Genomic DNA, 19725 nt, shown 5'->3' with positions numbered 1-19725 from the left:
TTTGTTTTAAGTCAACAGAAATTTGTTCCGCTATGCACAGCAACAGAAAAGCTTCAAAATAAGATTGTCGTCAAGCCAGGTGTCTGAAAGGTAGTTGGGAGGGAACTCCATCCTGTGTTGGATTCAGTACAAGACTGACCACCTCCTCCCAGTAGCAGTGGGATTTATACTTCGGAAATCTGAAGGGGCGGAGTCACTGCAGGTCTTCTCTGCTCTATGGTGAGAACAAGAGAGGAGAATGTGTGTGCCACCACCTGCTATCGACCCAAAGCGATATTACAAACCTCTGATGAGCCCGGAGAGTCATCCACAGATGTGCATGAGTGAAAAAGTTCTCACATAAACATGGGAGAAAGTCAAAATGAAACCAGCTTACTGCGATTTGGTCTTACAAGAGGAAACCACATCCTGGGAGGTGAAAGATTATTGTGGAATCAGACAAGTGCCAAGGTAGCGTGCACAGCTGGTCTTCTTTTAAAATGGCAGAAACCCTAAATGTGGGTGTTTTCTTGTTCAAAAATGGTTTGAATAAACTATTTTAAATTTGTGTGTAATTTGCAAAATGTGGACCAATACTCGACAACTGTCCTTGGCATTCGATGAGTTTTCTGGCTTCTGAGTCACCCATGCCTCACAAGTCTACAATATAAAATAGCAAGGCTGGCTAAGTATTTTTTAAAATTTTGAGAAAACGCTTAACTTTATAAGACAATTTCATGTGGAAAATCCATACATACCACAAATTTCAAGAAATAACTCTGAATTGAAAAATACCCAACTGATACTTTAGGAAGGAAAGTTATTTCATTACACAAAAGAAGACAAGGATACATGAAGATTAGCCAATCGCTGTTATTAAGCTAATATGCAGGAGCAAAAGTGATACAGAAATTCAGAAACTATGGATTTGTGACAAGCACCCTAAAATGTTTGGGTTGTCGTCGTGAGCCGTCACCTCGTGATGAGCAGTTTTTGTTGAGAAAAGTGCAAGAAAGTCACAAAGCAAGTGCCTCAGAGCTGGCACAAGCTCTGAGAAGTCATCCTGGAGATGCTGTTTCATCTTGTGCAGAAAGATGTGCTTTGCATGGGTGACATCTTTGCAGGACCACCACAGAAACCAAATGACAAAGCCTGTTTTAGCCTTTGCCGAGACCCATATTAACAAAGGTGAAGACTTTGGGACTCTAATCTCTGGTCTGATGAAACACAAACCAATCCTTTTTGAAGCTGATGGTGCAGAAATTAATGGTGGCAAAAGTGAGAGGAGTACAGTAAAGTGTATGGTTTTCACAGTGAAGCATGGCGGTGGAAGAATACTTATAGTGGGGCTGTATGAGCGTTGAACGTTTGTGAGAGCGGTACTTCAATGTGGGCATCATGACTTCAGAGATCTTGAAAGACAACATGTCACTTTCTCTCCACACCCAGTTGTCATCGTGCAAGTTTTCAATGTGACAATGACACCAAGCATTCTTCCAAGGCCAATGCTGCACTCTTAAGAAAGAACAAAGTGAAAGTGTTGGAGTGGCCAAGTATGTCATTATGAGGTAATTATTCAGATCAGTTTTGTTGAGTGTTTCTAACACTTATTAAGCATTTGTGTGCTGAAGACGCAAGAAGGTTAATGTTTAGCTAGCAGAATTTCCCTCATTAATCCATTATGCCTGTCTTCAGTCATGCAGCTGTACATGGCCTTCATTTTCATATTTTGCTACTTTCTCATTCGGAGACAGGGCAGGATTGCACGCTTGCCAATCACGTACTTGCACTCTCTGCTTACACGGCCGTGTACTTGTAAATCCGGGGAGAATGTGGTTTGCCATTGTCCAGCTGAAAAATTCACAGATGTCCCTAGATGGCAGCATGTGTTGCTCCAAACTCCATAAATCTTTCAGCACTAATGGTGCCCTCATAGATGCCATGAGGACTAGATATACCCTTACACCGTGAAAGACAGTGGTATCTGCACCTGATAATGGTAACTACTCTTGGATATCCTTTTATCTGTTTATCCTGAAGAAAATGAGGGCTGTTTTTTTTTTTCTAAAATCAATTTTGAAATGTTAACTCATTGGACCACAAAATGCGATTCCACTGTACTGCCCTCCATCTCAGGTGAAACCGAGCCCAGAGAAGTTGGGGGCATTTCTGTCCAATGTTGATTGTGTGGCTTCTGCTTGCATAGTAAAGCCTTAACTTGTATCTATGGATGCAGTGGCACATGGTGTTGACTGGCAAAGTTTTACCTACGTCGTGATACCCATAACTGCGGTTGGCTGGCGCCCTGCCCGGGGTTTGTTTCTTGCCTTGCACCCTGTGTTGGCTGGGATTGGCTCCGGCAGACCCCCGTGACCCTGCAGTTAGGATATAGCGGGTTGGATAATGGATGGATGGATGATACCCATAACTGATGCATGCCGGTTTGTAAGACGGTGACGTCTGAGTGATCAGAGATGAAGTACCTTCATAAGAGGTTTTCAGTGTTACTTTTTATGCACTGAGATCTGATCGGATTCCATAAATCTTTTAACTATATTGTGCACTGTAGAAGGTGAAATGCTCAAAAAGCTACTGATTTGTTCAGGAGGAAGATTGTTCTCAAAGTGCTGGACTATTCTTTGACACATCTGTTGGCACATCGGCAAGCCTCACGCCATTCTTGCTCTTGAAGGATTGGGCCTTTTTTTGGAGGCCCCTTTTGTGCTATAACATGACTGGCTCACCTATTTCACATCGCTTCATCATTTCAGTTTTGTCATTTTTAGTCCTAAACTACAACATCCTAATGTTTTAGAACAGGTTGCAGGCATCGGTTTCAGAATTAACGCATATCATCAAACACATTGCAGTTGATTAAGTAAAACATGAAATACTTTGTCTTTATTATCATTTTAGTTTGAATACAAGTCAAAGTAAATTGACAAATCATTCTCTTTTGTTTTTAATTAGCATTTCCATACTATTCCAACTTTTCTTGCAATTGGGTTTGTACAGAAATGCCAAAAAGGGGGCCACCTCAGCACTTGTCACTGTAAACAGAAAAGATGGAGACCACACGAAGGCCACTTTTTTTGTTAAGATTAGATTATAACATGTACATTACATTTACATTTATTTGCTCAGCAGATGCTTTTATCCAAAGGAGGTCAACATAATCGAGTAACATCAATCTAGGGACTGTTCTGAACAAGTATATCAGGACAGGTTACAAAAGTCGATCAAGCTAATATAACAAAGAAAATGATCAATTAACAATATGGCAGATATTCACAGAACATCAGTCGCTTCTTAAACATGTTGAGGGAGTCAAGAGCGCGGAGGGAGGTGAGCAGCTCACTCCACCAACTAGGAATTACAAATGAAAAAACTCTGGACTGAGATTTGATGTCACACAGAGGTGGAATCACCAGACGCTGTTCACTGGCTGGCCTGAGTGGGCGAGAAAGGGCATAGGACCTCACAAGTGTCTCCATATACACAGGTGCTGACCCATGGACTACTCTGTAGGTGACGATCAAGGATTTGAAGGAAGCCAATGAAGCAAGTGACATGAACTCATCTATAAACCGTGGAAAGCACTGCCAGGTGAGAAGACCGACTTACGATGGAGGTATTAGGCTCTACTAAAGGTTTCTGTACTTCATGTTATGAACGAGTGTTATAGTGGGGAGACGGGCAAGTGGAGGAACCATCCCACTTGATAGACGGAGAAATCCAAGACTCGTTGGACCAGCAGGCTTAGTTTCTTAGTCTGTTTTTAATTTTTTACTTTGTGTTTTCCCTAGAGCTCACTCTCCTGTGTGCTCCATTTGATAAATGCTCCATCTGTGGTACATTGGGAGTCCATATTATTATTCTTTGTGTGTAGTGTCAGAGTAAGGGTGCCTTCTCCTAATACAATGCAGCATTTATTTTATATAAATCAAATGTTCACACTAAACATATTAGGAAACAATACTGATGGAAGGATAAAAGCTTTGGAATTCTCCAGGGGACACAGTTGTTCCGCTGCCACAGCAAACTTTTTTTTTTTTTAACTGGCCTGCACCCAATTGTTAGCGGGCCAAGATATTTTAGCAAGGAGTGTTTTTTGGCACATGTGTGGTACTTCCAGAGATAAAAGTATAAGCTGCAAATCCCTCCAAAACATAAAAAGGCCAGTTGGCTAATATTAGCTCGTGGCATGTTGTGCAGGGTAATTCTCAATTTACAAGTGTCAGAAATGCCTGCGGGATTAATTTATTTTTATTTACTTTGGGATGAATATTTCATATTTTCTTTGATTTAAATAATTCTTTTAATGTTTTTCATGGTTTTCATTGCTTTGTTTTTGACTTGTGTTCATGTCGCTTGCATGTTTCAGCAATGTGGCAGACATAGCAGATGTCATCATAATTAAGAGGGAAGGATTGTGGGAATTAACTCGTTCAATCGAAAAGAATAAAGTGTATATAAAGTGTAACATTTTATTTAGGATTACCGGTGTTAGTTTGTTCTTTTCCTCAACTCTGTTATCTTGTTTTGACGGTTCATCTAATCCTGCCAGAAGTACGATTACGATTTAGTTGATGACCTTGCCATTGTGGAATAAAAATGAAATTCCATATTGTTTTTTCGTGGATGCACATTAGCAGAACAAACGCTCACCAAGAATCAAAATGCAGAGTCTCTGTACATTCAGAAGTGTTAGTTATTATAGAGTACCATTTTAAAGTCACACACAAACTCACTGGTGCTAAAGACTGCTGTCTTTTGTGTTCATATTTACTTTTTTACTCACCTATTTGATTTTTTTTTTTAAATTAGAAATAATTTTCTAATGGTTAGTAATTTTCCCCAACTCCATTTTAGTTCTCATGGGATGTGGTTATGGAGGTCGCGATATCTGCTTTCATTCTTCAAACAGGTTTGAAGGTGGCCATGTTTTGTATTGTTGGTACCTCTTTTTGATGTCCTCGACTTTTGTTTTTGGTTTATCAATTTAGTTTGACAAACGATAAGACTGTCTCTCAGTACTGACTCTTTCTCTAGTGATTTGACGTTTCGTCTCCTGGTCATCTCCATTATTGAAAAAAGTTTGTCCATTTCTCTTGGCACCCAAGAGCCAGTTTCTGTAGCCGAGGATCAGACCGCCAAGGTCCCCGCCTTCGGCCACCACCCAACTCACACTGCACCCAACCTCCTTGGCCCCTCCCATAGGTGGTGAGCCCATGGGGAGGAGGACCCAAGTTACCTCTTCGGGCTGTGCCCGGCCGAGCCCCATGGGTGCAGGCCCGGCCACCAGGCGCTCGCCATCGAGCCCCACCTCCAGGCCTGGCTCCAGAGGGGGGCCCCGGTGACCCGCGTCCGGGCAAGGGAAAATGTTGTCCAAAGTTTTTGCTCTTCATCGGAGGTTTGTTGAACCGCTCTTTGTCTCATCCCTCACCTAGGACCAGTTTGTCTTGGGCATAAAGCCCCGGACAACATAGCTCCTAGGATCATTGGGACACGCAAACCCCTCCACCACGATAAGGTGACGGTTCAAGGAGGAGCGGTGATGCGGGCTCTGCATCGGTCTGTCGTGGTGAAAAAGGAGCTGAGCCGTAAGGCAAAGCTCTCAATTTACCAGTCGATCTACGCTCCTACCCTCACCTATGGTCATGAGCTATGGGTAGTGACCGAAAGAACGAGATCGCGAATACAAGCGGCTGAAATGAGTTTCCTCCGCAGGGTGTCTGGGCTTTCCCTTAAAGATAGGGTGAGAAGCTCAGTCATCCGGGAGGGGCTCAGAGTAGAGCCGCTGCTCCTCCGCATCGAGAGGAGTCAGATGAGGTGGCTCGGGCATCTGATCAGGATGCCTCCTGGACGCCTCCCTGGTGAGGTGTTCTGGGCACGTCCAACCGGGAGGAGGCCCCGGGGAAGACCCAGGACACGCTGGAGGGACTATGTCTCCCGGCTGGCCTTGGAACGCCTTGGGATTCTCCCGGAAGAGCTGGAAGAAGTGGCCGGGGAGAGGGAAGTCTGGGCCTCTCTGCTTAAGCTGCTGCCCCCGCGACCCGACCTCGGATAAGCGGAAGAGGATGGATGGATGGATGGATGCATTTCTCTTGGCAAATATAGCAATGCGACAAAGAAATATCTGTGTGCCAGAATCTAAACATATGAAAAGAATTATTTTATTTGAGTGGATTCATTTGAAGCCCCCAAACGACAGGGTAAAAATAGGAGTGGGTGAAAAGTAACTAGGTGATGAATAGGAAACTGTGAACAATGTCAAAATAAGTTTGCCATTCTAACTTGGTTTTCTATCCTCTAACTATGCTAGAAAAGTTGATGGATGTTTTCTTTTTACATTTTGGTCAAAACTAGGACCCTGTGAACTGGATACAGCCATCTAATAGAGGGTAAGGGAATGGACATTGTCATGTCACATGACCAGCAATAGCCACAGTAATGGAAAACAGAATGTGCTGCCCCTGACGAGACCACACAAAATGGTGTTGCCTGTGTACTAAAAAAGAGACCCCAAATGGCAATGTTACAAGGATAAAAAAAATCTAAACCAATGGAAAACTAAACAAATAAATGAGAAAATTCCACAAATACACCACCAAGTTGGAACTCTGGGAATTTTCTTTGGTGTAAATAGTGGAATAGAAAAAGAGAATTATGAGGAAATGGGTAACCATACACCAAAGCACTGAAAGGGGTCTTTACCATGAATGGGTGGAAAAGATGGTTAAGCATACGTGATGTGTGGCATCAGGACCTCTGAGGTGGAAAGTAGATTTTCTCATTTTCCCAGCACAACTTGCTTTCTCTTTGTGTAAAAAGTTATTTAATAAAACATGGAGAGGTTAAAAAAAATACTACTGGAGAAACACCAAAACTAACACTTCATTAAACTTGTAAAAGGAACAAAAACACAGAGCCTGGGTAATGAGTTTATTTAAAGGAAAGCCCAAGGTGGGCTGGATGTGAATTCATGGTTACTGCAGTACACTGTAGACAGCTTGTTAACTTATCATCACAGAAGGAGTTTGAGTCCAGTCAGAAATGGCGTGAATCCAGAGGCTGCTCCGAGCTGGAAAGGGAAAGCCTTTAATTTGTTTTTTTTTTTTTTTAATTTTCAGGTGTAAATTTTGAAAGGAAGTGACCTCTCCACTATTATTTAAAATTATTTTAAAAGCTGACTGCAGTTTGATCTGACTTGGGTTGTCATTGGCATATCTTTGGTGTCTTCCCCCAGTGTCCATGTGGGTTACATGTGCCTAATTCAGTTAGGTCACAGGACACGTACATGGCTTTGGTGGTTAAAATGGCCTGAGCCAGCTCCTGCTGTGCATCTATTGTTGATGGGAAGGTTATGAAAATGGATGGATAATCACTTGAATCAGCCGTACTTGACAGTAAGTCATTAATATGATAGATAGATAGATAGATAGATAGATAGATAGATAGATAGATAGATAGATAGATAGATAGATAGATAGATAGATCCAAGGACCTTGGAAGCTCAACCCTGTGAGGGTACGTGGCCACCGCCAGGGGGCGCCTGGATAGCTCCGGAACTGTGGTCTGCAGCACTTCTGCCACACCCGAAAGTGCTGCCAGAAGAGGAGCTGGATACACATGCAGCACTGCTGCCACACCTGGAAGTGCTGATGGATGTTAATTGTGGGGCACCTGGAGCACTTCCAGGTGAGCTATAAGAGAAGCCGCCTTGCTCCATTCGGGGAGCCAGAGTCGGGAGGAGGAGGATGAAGCTTGCAAAGGGAGGAGCAGAGGGGGCAGAAGGAAGTTTAAAAGACTGTATTATTGGTGATTAGTGCACTATGATTGTGTTTTGCAGAGCAAAGAAGCATAAACGTGTGTGTTTGGGGACATTTGGTGTCTGCCTGTCTGTGTCCAGGTCCGAATATACCACAATAGATAGATAGATAGATATGAAAGGCACTATATAATAGATAGATAGATAGATAGATAGATAGATAGATAGATAGATAGATAGATAGATAGATAGATATGTGAAGCACTATATGATAGATAGATAGATAGAGATGTGAAGCACTATATGATAGATAGATAGATAGATAGATAGATAGATAGATAGATAGATAGAAGAGATGTGAAGGTACTATATGATAGATAGATGGATAAATATAGATAAACACACCAGAATGAATTATAAGGAAGAAAATTAAAAACAAACAAAAACCTCTGACTTGGCAGTCCCAGTAATAGTGAAGAGAAATAAAATGTATTTAGTGCTTTGCCCTTACTTAAAGTGCTTATACTGTATGTGCATGTTAGTCTGTGCAGTTTTCTGTATTTTTTTATCAGGCTTATACAATAATATTTGCTGTATAAATACCATAATCTAAATCTACCAGTAGAGAAGACACAAGTTTTGAGGTAAGGTTGTTATACACAATGAACATGACAACAGAGAGAGGCAAAGTGTTGCGTGTTGATTAGCCCATGCTAGTAAGAATTTCTCTTAATATATCACAATATGATCCTCTATGTCCATCCTTTTCCTATTCCAAAACATAGAAAGCTAGTATTCTGCCAAAGAAAGAACTGAAGCAAATTTTTATGAACAAATAATTGGGAGAAGAAATGTTGCCTAAAGTTGAGCAAAGTTTGCTGACCAAAAATCAAAGCTGACCTGCCATCAAGGCTACGAAGGTGTCACATTTTACATTAACAAAGTTTTACTTTGAGCTAAAGTGTAGACTGTTTAATACAAAGGTCATACTCTGGAATTCAGCAAGATTGGGAAAATGATGAAGCCCCTCTAAGCTAACAGTTATATACCTGATTAACCCAAGTACTGTAGGATGTCCAAGAATTAGAAATTCTCAAGCATTCCCATATTGTCAGCGATCAGCCAGAAACCTAATTAAAATAACTTGGCTCAGCTCCTGGCCTATCTTATATACTCGTGTATAAGTTGGGTCTTGAAACCTGAAAAATCAATCATAAAATCAGACCCCAACTTATACACCCGTTCAAAAATACATCTTCTTGCTTCCTGTAATCTCGCACTAGTTTCTCAGACACATCGAATTTTGTTGCAGCAGCGCACTTACCAATTTCTTTTGCCACTTCAACAACTTTATTTTAAAACCAGCTTCATATTTTCTTCTGATCGAATGCCCCATTGCAGATGAGGAATGCTCTTACGATAAAGGTGTATGAGGGTGTGAGAAATAAAAAAAGACAAAATAGTGCAAACGTCGCTTCTGAATAGTTTGGGTATTACTGTGTGGTCGCGTAGGCACAATACTGTACATAGGAAAAAACGGCAGTGTGCTCCGTGGTTACTCTCTCAGGTCGGTGTTAGCATATCATAGTCTCTTGTACCAATAGCATGAGTTTTCCGCATTCAACTTAAAGGAGCGACATTATAAAATACCAGAAATCATACAGTAAAATCAAGCCCTGACCTATCCGCAGGAGAACTTAAACGTGAGTATATACGGTAAATAAAGGAACCTTCTAATCATCCAGAGTTTGGACTATATGTAATATAGTATATGTTATACTATAATAATGAGAGAATCAAATATTGAACATCTCTAAAAAAACATTCTATCAAAAACGGTTATTGCAATAAAATTTTAACTTTAAAAAACACTAAATAACACAAAAAATCCAAATAAAATGAAAAACACAAAACTGTAAAAAACGATAACAAAATCAAATCTGACATGATTGGCAGATTTTGTACATTTTTTATTCCTTTCCTGTGGCTGTTTGGTCAATATTTTTTGCTTATTCAGAGGGGTTTACCTCAGATAATTCATTTTTGACAATTTATTTTTTATCTTGCTCCCTTTAACTGTTTATTTTGTCCATTTTTCTGTAGTGTCATTTTCTTTTGATTTGCTAAGATAATGTTAAGCAACACATGATGTCAACTGTGCAGCTGTATAATTCAAGTTTGTAATGCTATTGGAAAATCGAGCTTTTACAGTATGCTAAATGTAATTTGTAATATTTCATTTGTGTGTTTTACTTCAGTCTGTTTTTATTTTTGAATTATTTAATTTGTGGGCTCAGAGCTCAAATGGAAAATGTTCTGTAACTGAAAGGGCACACAGGTACAAATGATTTCATTAGCTCATGAGGTAGTTCCCCAAGACTGTCAAATTTTGGAAGTAGATAAAATTCTGGGGTGTATGCTATGGGGCGACTGTAGAGAGATTTTCTGATCTTGACTTTGCTGACGATGCTGTGATCTTCGCAGAGTCATTGGAGGCTCTGATTGGGGCTCTTGAAAGACTGAGCTAGGAGTCTGAGTGTCTGGGTTTGCAAGTGTCCTGATAAAAACCAAGACACAGGCCTTTAATGACGTCTTAGGCACAGCTATCAGCAGTGTGTCTACCTGCAGAGAGAATGACGACCTCATCGAGAGGTTTACTTACCTCAGCAGTGACATTCATGTCTCTGGTAACTCTTCCTATGAAGTCAGTAGACGTATTGGGAGAGAATGCAAGGTCATGAGGTTGCTGGAAGGGGTGTGTGGCACTCCTCATATCTATGCAAAAGGACGAAGGTCCAAGTCTTTAGAGTCCTGGTGTTTCCTCTCTTGCTATATGGTTGTGAAACATGGATGCTATCCAGTGACCTGAGATGAAGACTGGACTCCTTTAGTACTGTGTCTCTGTGAATCCTTGGGTAACGCTGGTTTGACTTTGTATCGAATGAGTGGTTGTTCATGGGGCACATTACCTACATTGTGAGGGAGCATCAGTTACAGCACTACAGCCACGCGGTGCGATTCCCAGAGGGTCATCTGGCTCACAGGATTCTCATTGTTGAAGATCCGAGTGGCTGGACCAGATGGTCATTTCTGTTGGGTGGGACTGGACCGCGTGTCTGCCTGTTGGGTTGCCAACCAGGATCACAAACTGTTTTGTCATGTGGTGGGTGCGAAAACATGCTGTACCAGTGCAGTGCTCCCCAACCTAACCTGACCTGACCTGACCTGTATGCAAAACAGACATAGACAAGAATTCAGGGAAAAGAAGTATAAATTACTAAAGAGTGTCACTGTTAATTTGAATCTATATATTTAAGCTTAGATAAAGAGACCACTGTCTGTTTATGCTTGTAAGAATATTTAAAATTGAGGCTTAGGACTTAAAGATGAACATTTTTCGTGTCAAGCTAAAAGTAACTTGATCAACAATCAACCAGACCATGGGAACTTCTTGGTTGTCCCAAACTATTGACTGATGCAATATATTGCATGAGGCAGTCAGGAAGACCCTATAAATTCCAAGGATTATAAAAAGGCAATGCCAGAGAGACATCATAACTGCAAAGACTAGGAGTAGAGAGAGAAACGACTACCAAAGAGAAAACTACTCGGTCAGACTTTGCCACCTACAGACTCCTTCTTTGCTCCCAAGCATCACACCTAGTTTGAGAAACCAAGGAGTGCAACAACCAAAGCCATTGCCACCTGAAAAGGAATTTACTGTGTGACCCTAATTTGAACCAATCAGGTTGTATGTTTTCATATCTAACATTTACACCTACTTTCTCCTTCAAGTAAACCTAATTAATGATTGAAATAGTTTTAAGTATTGCTTTGCTGAAGATGTCCTGTTGCTTGCTGACATTTAACAGTGACTGTTGTGTACTTTCAGGGGTAGCGATTAACCCTTGGCTTCTGTTAGAGTGTGTAGGCCTTTTAAAGGCAGCTATTGGGATACAAAGCCAAACAGGAATGGCGGTTCCTGGTTTTTGCTTGAGTATTCTGAAGTGTAGCCCTTTCAGTAAAAGCAATCTGTAGACAGATCAACACGTAATCCCGGCAGGGATGCCTTGTGAGTGGAATGGTTTCTAGCCCCTGGCAAGGTATTGAAGTTGAGGTGTAGCTAGCCTTTGACCAGTGTGGAAATATTATTTCTTAGTATTTGAGCTTTCTCTGTGCAGAGTGAATATTGAATAGGTAGGTTTTGAAGGAAGTATTTGTGAATCAAGGCTAGCAGTTTAGGCATTTCCAACATTAACTTGTCCAACAATACAACAAGAACCTTGGAGGTTAAAGTGCCTTCCCTAGTCACTCTTACACCACAAAACAAAGTTCTCCCATTGTTGGTATTTTATAGAGAAGTCATAACAATTGCTATTTTTTTTTTATAAAGTGTCTATCATATTGTGTTCGGCATTTCTTTTACTTTGCTTACACTGTATTTGTAATAGTGTGTAGCAGCACACTGGACATATGAGTAGAAGTGTATTTTACAAGAACACCGCCAGACGCAAGAGCTTTGGATTCAAGCTGGGCAGATACAGGGAAGGAAAAGAGCGTCACACTGTCGCTAACTTTTTTTCAGTCTACTTCACTGGACTGGAGGAAGAGAAACGGCCAGAGGACTTTTAAGGTCACTTGTGTCCCCTGCAACGAACGTCGTCCTGCTCCTTCCGGTCTCGACCGTACATAACCAAAGCCTCCACTGGAAGTCAGGCATGCACATTCAAACCATCTTCAGAGAACGTCAAGAGCTTTGTGCCTCAAAGCGTTTTTGTTTTGTGTCCCTTCCATTCTTGTGGTGCACTGCCAATCTGTTATTAGCACACGTGTCTGTGCCTCTTTTCCTTTTCCATTGTTTGGATGATTCAATTAAAGAGGGAATCTTTCGTGGACCCCAACACTTGTTTTTCATCTTGTCAAGACATTGAAATAGAATAGAAATAACAGTGTTGTAAATGGTGTTTTTTTTAAATAAAGTGTATGTTTGGGGGATTGTAAACCAAGAAAATTTACCTTGATGTCAGTTTTATTCAGAAGGTCTTCCTAAAAGTTTTAAATATTGTTGCTTTTTACTATGATACATTTTTACTTGTGGGTGCCACCATTTTTTGAATTTCTTGCTGTAAGCGGGTCCTTCAGGACACATGTCTTGTGACGCCATCAGTGTGACTATATATATGTCAATACAGTATGTACATTTTCATATCATCCGAGACTGGGATAGTTTGTGTATGTTAGGGAACGATTCTTTAGCATATGTGTTGGTGTTAATCAGACCTTGTTTTTCTATAATAAGATTTTGATTTGTTGATAGTTTATTGGGACTTGATGAAAGATCAGTTTGTCTTCCTAATTACAAACTCTACTTATATCTTTGACTGGGCCTAATGTCCTGGGGCCTCATGTATAAATGGTGCGTTCACACAGAAATGTTGCGTAGGAACGTTTCCACTTTCAAATTGCGATGTATAAAACGTAACTTGGCGTAAAGCCACGCACATTTCCACGGTACCTCATACCCTTTCGTACGCAAGTTCTCTGCTCGGTTTTGCAGAATGGCGGCACCCAGTGTCAAAGCAGTGCTACTGTTCCTGTGTGGTTTATGTTTCTTTTCAGATCCCCATCCCTGATGCGGCTTTATAAATACACAGAAATTAACCGCATATTGTTTATTAGTTTAATGCATGTGATTGTAATTAACCTGTAACAATATAATGGTCCACAGAATGGTCAAACTATTCTAAATACCACAGCTGCTTTATCGTTGTTACTCTCTCTGCACCTTCTTCTTCTTCTTTCAGCTGCTCCCATAAGGGGTTGCCACAGCGGATCATCTTTTTCCATATTACTCTCACTGCACCACTCGGAGCAGCTGATCGGAAAGAGAATTGTCGGTATGCAGCATCAAGCACACGCTGCCTCAGCCATGCTTCCTATTTGAACTGCTTCTCACACGGCAAACGCTTCAAAACCTTTACTGTACGGACCTCGCAGTTCAGAAAGAGTTTCATCCCAAGAGCTCTAAACGCAATCAATCAGTCCATCAAGTGCTTGTAGAACTGTTTGTACTTATTAGTACAATCACCTCACTGTAAACTTGCACTACAGTTATAATATTGCACAACCTGAGCCACTTTATAAAGCGCGTATTTACATATGATGACAATATCATTTTTAAGATGAAATGCAGCAAAATATGTTTATTATATTATACAGATAAAACTTTAACTTTATTTAAAAAATCTATATTGTTAATAATTAAAGGACACTGTGTCGCTACACTAGCAAGGATCTGGCGCTCCGTTCCCGGATTGTTCCTGCCTCGCACTGTATGCTTCAATGGGACTGGCGTGAAGGATAGAATAAGTAAACATGTACTACGAAGATATTTCAATGTTCCATAAACGTTTTTGAAGAATCTGCGTTATAAGCTTACACATGGCTTAACGTCTATTACAGAGCTGATTGTGTGGTGATTGGGTATTTGGAGAAAGTAAAGGAAGGACAGGATTTGGAGGATAGTACGTATGAAAGAGACAGCACTGCTGCAATAAATTATTTTATCGAAGGTCGCATACAATCACTGCACCACGGTGTTCCCATGTTTAATAATATGCTTTAACTCCTATAATCATGAAAGTGATATCACGTATACATCTCAGTATTTTAATTGCTCAGAGAGCTGTAATATCACGAATGTAATGGATTCTGTGTCCTGTCGAAGGAAGAGAAAGCTGGTTTAAGAAGCACACATAGAGCACATAGAAGATCAAATACAAAACAAAGCATTTAACGTGCTAATTTAGTTACAATGGGATTTGAGAAACTAGTAAATTAAACGATTTTAAGATGAAGTTTATGATTTTCTACTTTAATGACAAAATAAACTACGTGATTAAAGTGGAAATTTCGAGATTAAAGTTGACATTTCGTTTTTTTTCCCCACAGTGTGCCTTTTTTTTGTTCTGTACCCTAATAAGCTTTCATATGACACTCAGACGGTGGGCTATAACTTGCCTTTTCACGGTGACTTTGATATGCGACTTCTTTTTTATCTCAGGCACTGTGCGACTTTGTGAACTTGAGCTTTTGAGTTTCTCCGACACGCTATGCCACTCGATCAGCTTCCTTTTCTTGTTTATACCACTGTTTAAACCAACAAATAGTACAGTGGAACCTCGGTTCACGAACGTCTCGGAACACGTACAAATCGATTTACGGCCAAAAAGTTCACCAAACTTTTGCATCTGTTCACGACCACACACTCGGTATACGAACAAGCCAGTTTCCCTTTCGGTTTGTGCGCGCCGATGATTTCCGCACATGTCCAGTCTCTCCTTGTGCATTCCCTGTACAGCGAGCGAGAGCGAGAGAGAGAGAGAGAGAGATACACACACGCGCACACATGCGAGAGAGACAGACACACGCACGAGAGAGAGAGACACACACACACGCGCGCGCGAGAGAGAGAGAGAGAGAGAGAGACGTCTGGACGCATGAGGCCGAGAAGGCAGGCTTGTTTTTAAAGAGAGAGATCTGAGTATTGTTTTAACCTCATTGTATTTAATAAAGACTTTTTCTATTGGATTTTAACCTTCACTTCACTTCTGTTTACAGATTGGTTCGTAGTGTGCGTAGTGTGCATTGTTGCAATGTTACTTTTCTTGGTGGTTTATTAAATTACAGATTTTTCAAATGTTCATTTTTTTCCCTGTGCTTAAAAAAAGTGTTTATAGCGAGCGGTTTGTAGCGCTATAGAGCAAACTCTTGCAGTGTTAGTTTTCTCTCTTGTTCAAGGTTTTCTCAGTGTTATTCAATGTTTTTACATTTAGTTTACTATTATGCTGTGCATTCTATGGTGTAATTAACTATATTTGTGCTTAAAAATCTTTAAAAATAATATATTTACATACAGTTCGTACGGTCTGGAACAGATTAATTTTATTTACATACAGTCCTATGGGGGGAAATTACTTTGGTTCACGACCAAATTGATTTACGACCAGAGTTTTGGAATGAATTATGGTCGTGAACCGAGGTTCCACTGTACATTTTTCCTTGCCTCCACTTGGTATTCGCTGAAATTGTTCTATTTTTCCTTGTGGTTTTGCCATTGTCTTTTCACAGAAGGCTGATTTTAAGGGCTATTTATATTGATTTGCATATTCAATGAGGCGTAATTCTGGGAGGAGATGGGGTGGGGCAGCAGGCGCATGCACGTGCGTTACTTTTCACTCTGATCGGGATTTATGTAGCGGAAGAACGTGGAAGTTTGTGTATGCACAGATTCCTACATCTGGATTTTTCTGTGCGTACACACATTCCCACTTTTGTGCTTACGCCATGTTATAGTGTGAGTTCTATGCACAGCCTTATACATGAGGCCCCTGGTCTTTTATGATTAAATATTACAACTGCCTCTGTCAGTATGAGCAGCATGTTGAATTAAAAAAAAGAAGGGATCAGCTGTAACAAAAATCAGAGTATTTCAGGACCAAGTCTAGTTTTTATTAAGAAATTTGAGCCATATTCACAGTGGTGTTTCAGGAAACTTGCGTGTTAATGAAGTACTAAGAAGTCACACCCAATTACATTAACAATATAGCACAACATAGCTGGTTGTGAGGTCTTCAATAGGCTTCACTGACCTGGCCTTCTTTTTTGGTCTGCAAAAGGCCTCACCCCAATGGGATTAATCCCAGCACTACTGGGGGGTGTCAGGCTTTGCAGGCCCAAAAAGGGTAATATGCCTCAGAAATAAAATTAAATGACCCAAAGGTATAACAAAAGCCCAACAAAAGGATGGATGACCATAAACCCTTGACTTGTATAAAAAGGACACTCAAAGAATCTTTTATAAATAAAGGATTAATTAACAAAAAAAAAAATAGAATGGAAAATTCAAAACAGCACAAATATGCAAAAGGAGTTGCCAATAATGCAGTCCTACAGCAAACAAGTTAAAATCCACAATTCAGAAGAATAATCCAAGAACAAAGCAAAACAAAAAATCAAAACATCAGTAAATCCAAACAAAACACAATACTTACTTGAACTCCACAATAAATGAATGATCTCCAGATGCTGAGTCTTCTCAGCTGACCTAAACAGCCAGAGGGAGGAATCAGGAGCTGTGATGTCAGGGTGGCCTCCCCTCCAGGGCTACACCCACAAAAAACAAGGATCATAAAAACATTTAAAGGGACAAAGTATAATTACAAAATCACAAATGAAACAATAAAAAAAAAAAAACATGAGACAAGAAATGTAATAAATCATATTGAACAAAAATAGAAAAACAGAAAACAGATATAATTCAGGGAAAATATAACAAAAATACATGCTCTAACCTGCTTAATGCAGTTCATTGTTGAAAGTGTCTCGGCCTACCCAGGCAGCATTGGGCACAAAGACAGAAATCTTATTTGGGTGGGACGAAAGGGCCGACTCTCACACACGCACACACATTCATACGGGGACAGTTTTAAATCAATAATCTAATACACTCGTGTTTGACAGATAAGATGACAACCAGCGAAACACAGTGAAAAACCCACTGACCCAGGAAAAAGTGTGCAAACTCTACACAGACAATGATGACCGCAAGCAGGACTGGAACACTGGATTCTGGGACTGTAAGGAACCAATGCTAAACACTGCACCACCCAATCACCAAAATGTTTTCCACAACACAAATGTGCAAATTAAATATGAAATGAAAGGAATTACAGAACATAAATGATTGACATTGTGAAGCAGAGACTACTGCCTAAAATCATCATTCATGGATATATTATTTTATTTATTTACTTATCATATTCATTTATTTAATGTGTGTGGGTTTTTCTGTGTCTATGTTCACTGCCTGCAGGGGCACATGCAAGCATTTCATTGTACATGGTACTTGTACTTGACATGACATGACAATAAAGAATTGAATCTGAAATATATGGTACAATAAAGAAAATGGACATAAGAATATAGAAAATATTCATTGAATATGTTGTAACATATTGTTGGGGAGGAGGGGTGAAAATGGTTATGGATACTATAATTTGACATTTAAGGCTTTTATTGGTATACTTAGTTCTGTGCTGTATGCTGTCCAGCTCTGACCTGTCAGTGGTCTCTGTCAGAAAATAAATAAATATGTACACAGTGTTTGTTTTAGATGACTTCTATTACCAAATAAGGACTAGACAGGGGAAGGCGTCCACTTTAGCAGTCTGGTGCACACACGCCAGCTTGATATGGCGCTCATTTTAATGCTCCCAATGTCCCATGATGTGTAGCTCAAAGACTAGGTGTTTCACCCATTCACCGACAACTGACGTGCGGCGACAGACAGGCTCCATACAAGCAGTTTGAATACTGTGGCCACAGAAAATCTGTAACAATTTGAATATATAATTGTAATACTGATGAAGGTAGGTAATTGCGTTATCTGATATTTCGGAATTGTATTGAACTAACCGGACGATACAAGCATTTAGAAAAGTTACAGAAAGTGCGGAACTCTTAAATCGATTTATTGAGATTCTTACTTTTGTGTACGGGGTGATGAAATTTTGTTCAAGAGGGTTGAGCTGGGCAAAGCCTCTGATTGGTCAGCTTTGAAATTCTGAGGAATGCAATACTGTAGTTAGAAATAATAACAACTATAGAGGATCAGCATATTATCTCTATCCGCCAGGGTCTCTGCCTGTAAGGATTTTGACATGATCTGCGAGCTGTCGTTGGCTTGTAGCTGCCAGGTATTGTGGGGTTTGTAGTATTCTACGTACATCCGCCAGCATGTGTTTTCTGTTGATGTTCGTGAAAATGAACTACAAACTCCAGAATGCACCCAGCCACTTTCTTTTGCGCATGCGTGTTTGTATGTGAGGTGTCTTCATATACATTAGTTTCATGCTTCTTTCCAGGAATTACAAATTTGAATTCTAAATTGTGTGCGTTTCTATATATTTTTACTCAACGACTTGGGAAGACGTGGGTTTTGCCGCGCATTCTATTTTTGCTTCAGTGAATTACTTAGATTTCAATTGGTGAAAGGGGACGAGAGAACCCACCGGGCGGCGAAGAAGTCGAAGGTAACGCTGTCTGTATTTTTTTCCTTTACTGAAGCTTCGCACACATCTCAAGGAATAGACCAGGGAACAATTGAGACTGAAGGAACACACCTGTAGGCTCTAATAGTTTGTGAGTAAAGCGGCCTACTATTTCCCAACGATACTGGTGCTGCTCTTCGGATTATAATTAGTATCATCTGTCACCCAAACGCACACGAGTATCAAATTCAAAACACATCACAACGTGCTGTTTATTAAAATGTCTTTCTTGCGACCTAAAGCATAAGTTGTCATCGCAGTAGCCGTTCAGAGACTTCTTGAAACTTCATTTGTATCTACCCTCCCCTCCTTGCGATGCACACGTTTTTGTCACTTTTTTCTCGCTTTAATTAAAACGCATATAAAGTGACCGAGGGGCGGGTGTTGTACGTAAAGTTAAGTTTGTGATCGTGCATGTACAGAGAGAGAGTGTATGTATGTATGGATGTATGGATGTATGTATGTATGTATGTGTGTACTCGGCCATTGCCTCCCCTCCGTTGTATGTCATTTCACATGCAACACCCCAGCTGTTTAAAGGGTTTGTTTTTAGCCATTGACATGTAAATCTTCACATTATGAATTCATAGAGAGCAGCCTTTATATCCCGTTTAGTGACAGCATGGGGTTGATTTGTGCAGAACGCATAACTACACGCACACGCGGCCATTCATGGACTTCGAACGTGGCTAACTTTTCTCTGCAGCGCTGGCAGCGTATTCGTTATCGACCGACTGACTGCTCATCGCCCTGACTGGGTACACTCGGGGGGGGGTACAGGATTTCATGCCGCTAATCTGACAGCGTCTGTGGTGGAACGCCTCTGCTTATGTTTAAAAGTAACAGATTCTGTTGATGATTTGC

General features: G+C 40.5%; 1 protein-coding gene across 3 annotated transcripts in view; it reads left to right on the top strand.

The window, feature by feature from the left end:
• Positions 1–18013: 18013 nt before the first annotated feature.
• Positions 18014–19725, top strand: part of klhdc3 (kelch domain containing 3) — a 99149-nt gene continuing 97437 nt past the window's right edge. Inside the window, exon 1 of one of the 3 annotated variants that reach the window (XM_039737746.1) lies at positions 18014–18180. The gene's annotated coding sequence lies outside the window, so the exon portion shown is untranslated. Of the gene's footprint in view, positions 18181–18608; positions 18844–18928; positions 18953–19725 lie in introns of those variants that run through there. The other 2 variants (XM_039737745.1, XM_039737751.1) reach the window with 2 other exon arrangements.

This window comes from Polypterus senegalus, chromosome 16 (assembly GCF_016835505.1).
Source record: "Polypterus senegalus isolate Bchr_013 chromosome 16, ASM1683550v1, whole genome shotgun sequence".
Taxonomy (NCBI): Eukaryota; Metazoa; Chordata; class Cladistia; order Polypteriformes; family Polypteridae; genus Polypterus; species Polypterus senegalus.
The sequence above is the reverse complement of the archived record's forward strand: the minus strand, read 5'-3'. Positions and strand labels throughout refer to the sequence as shown.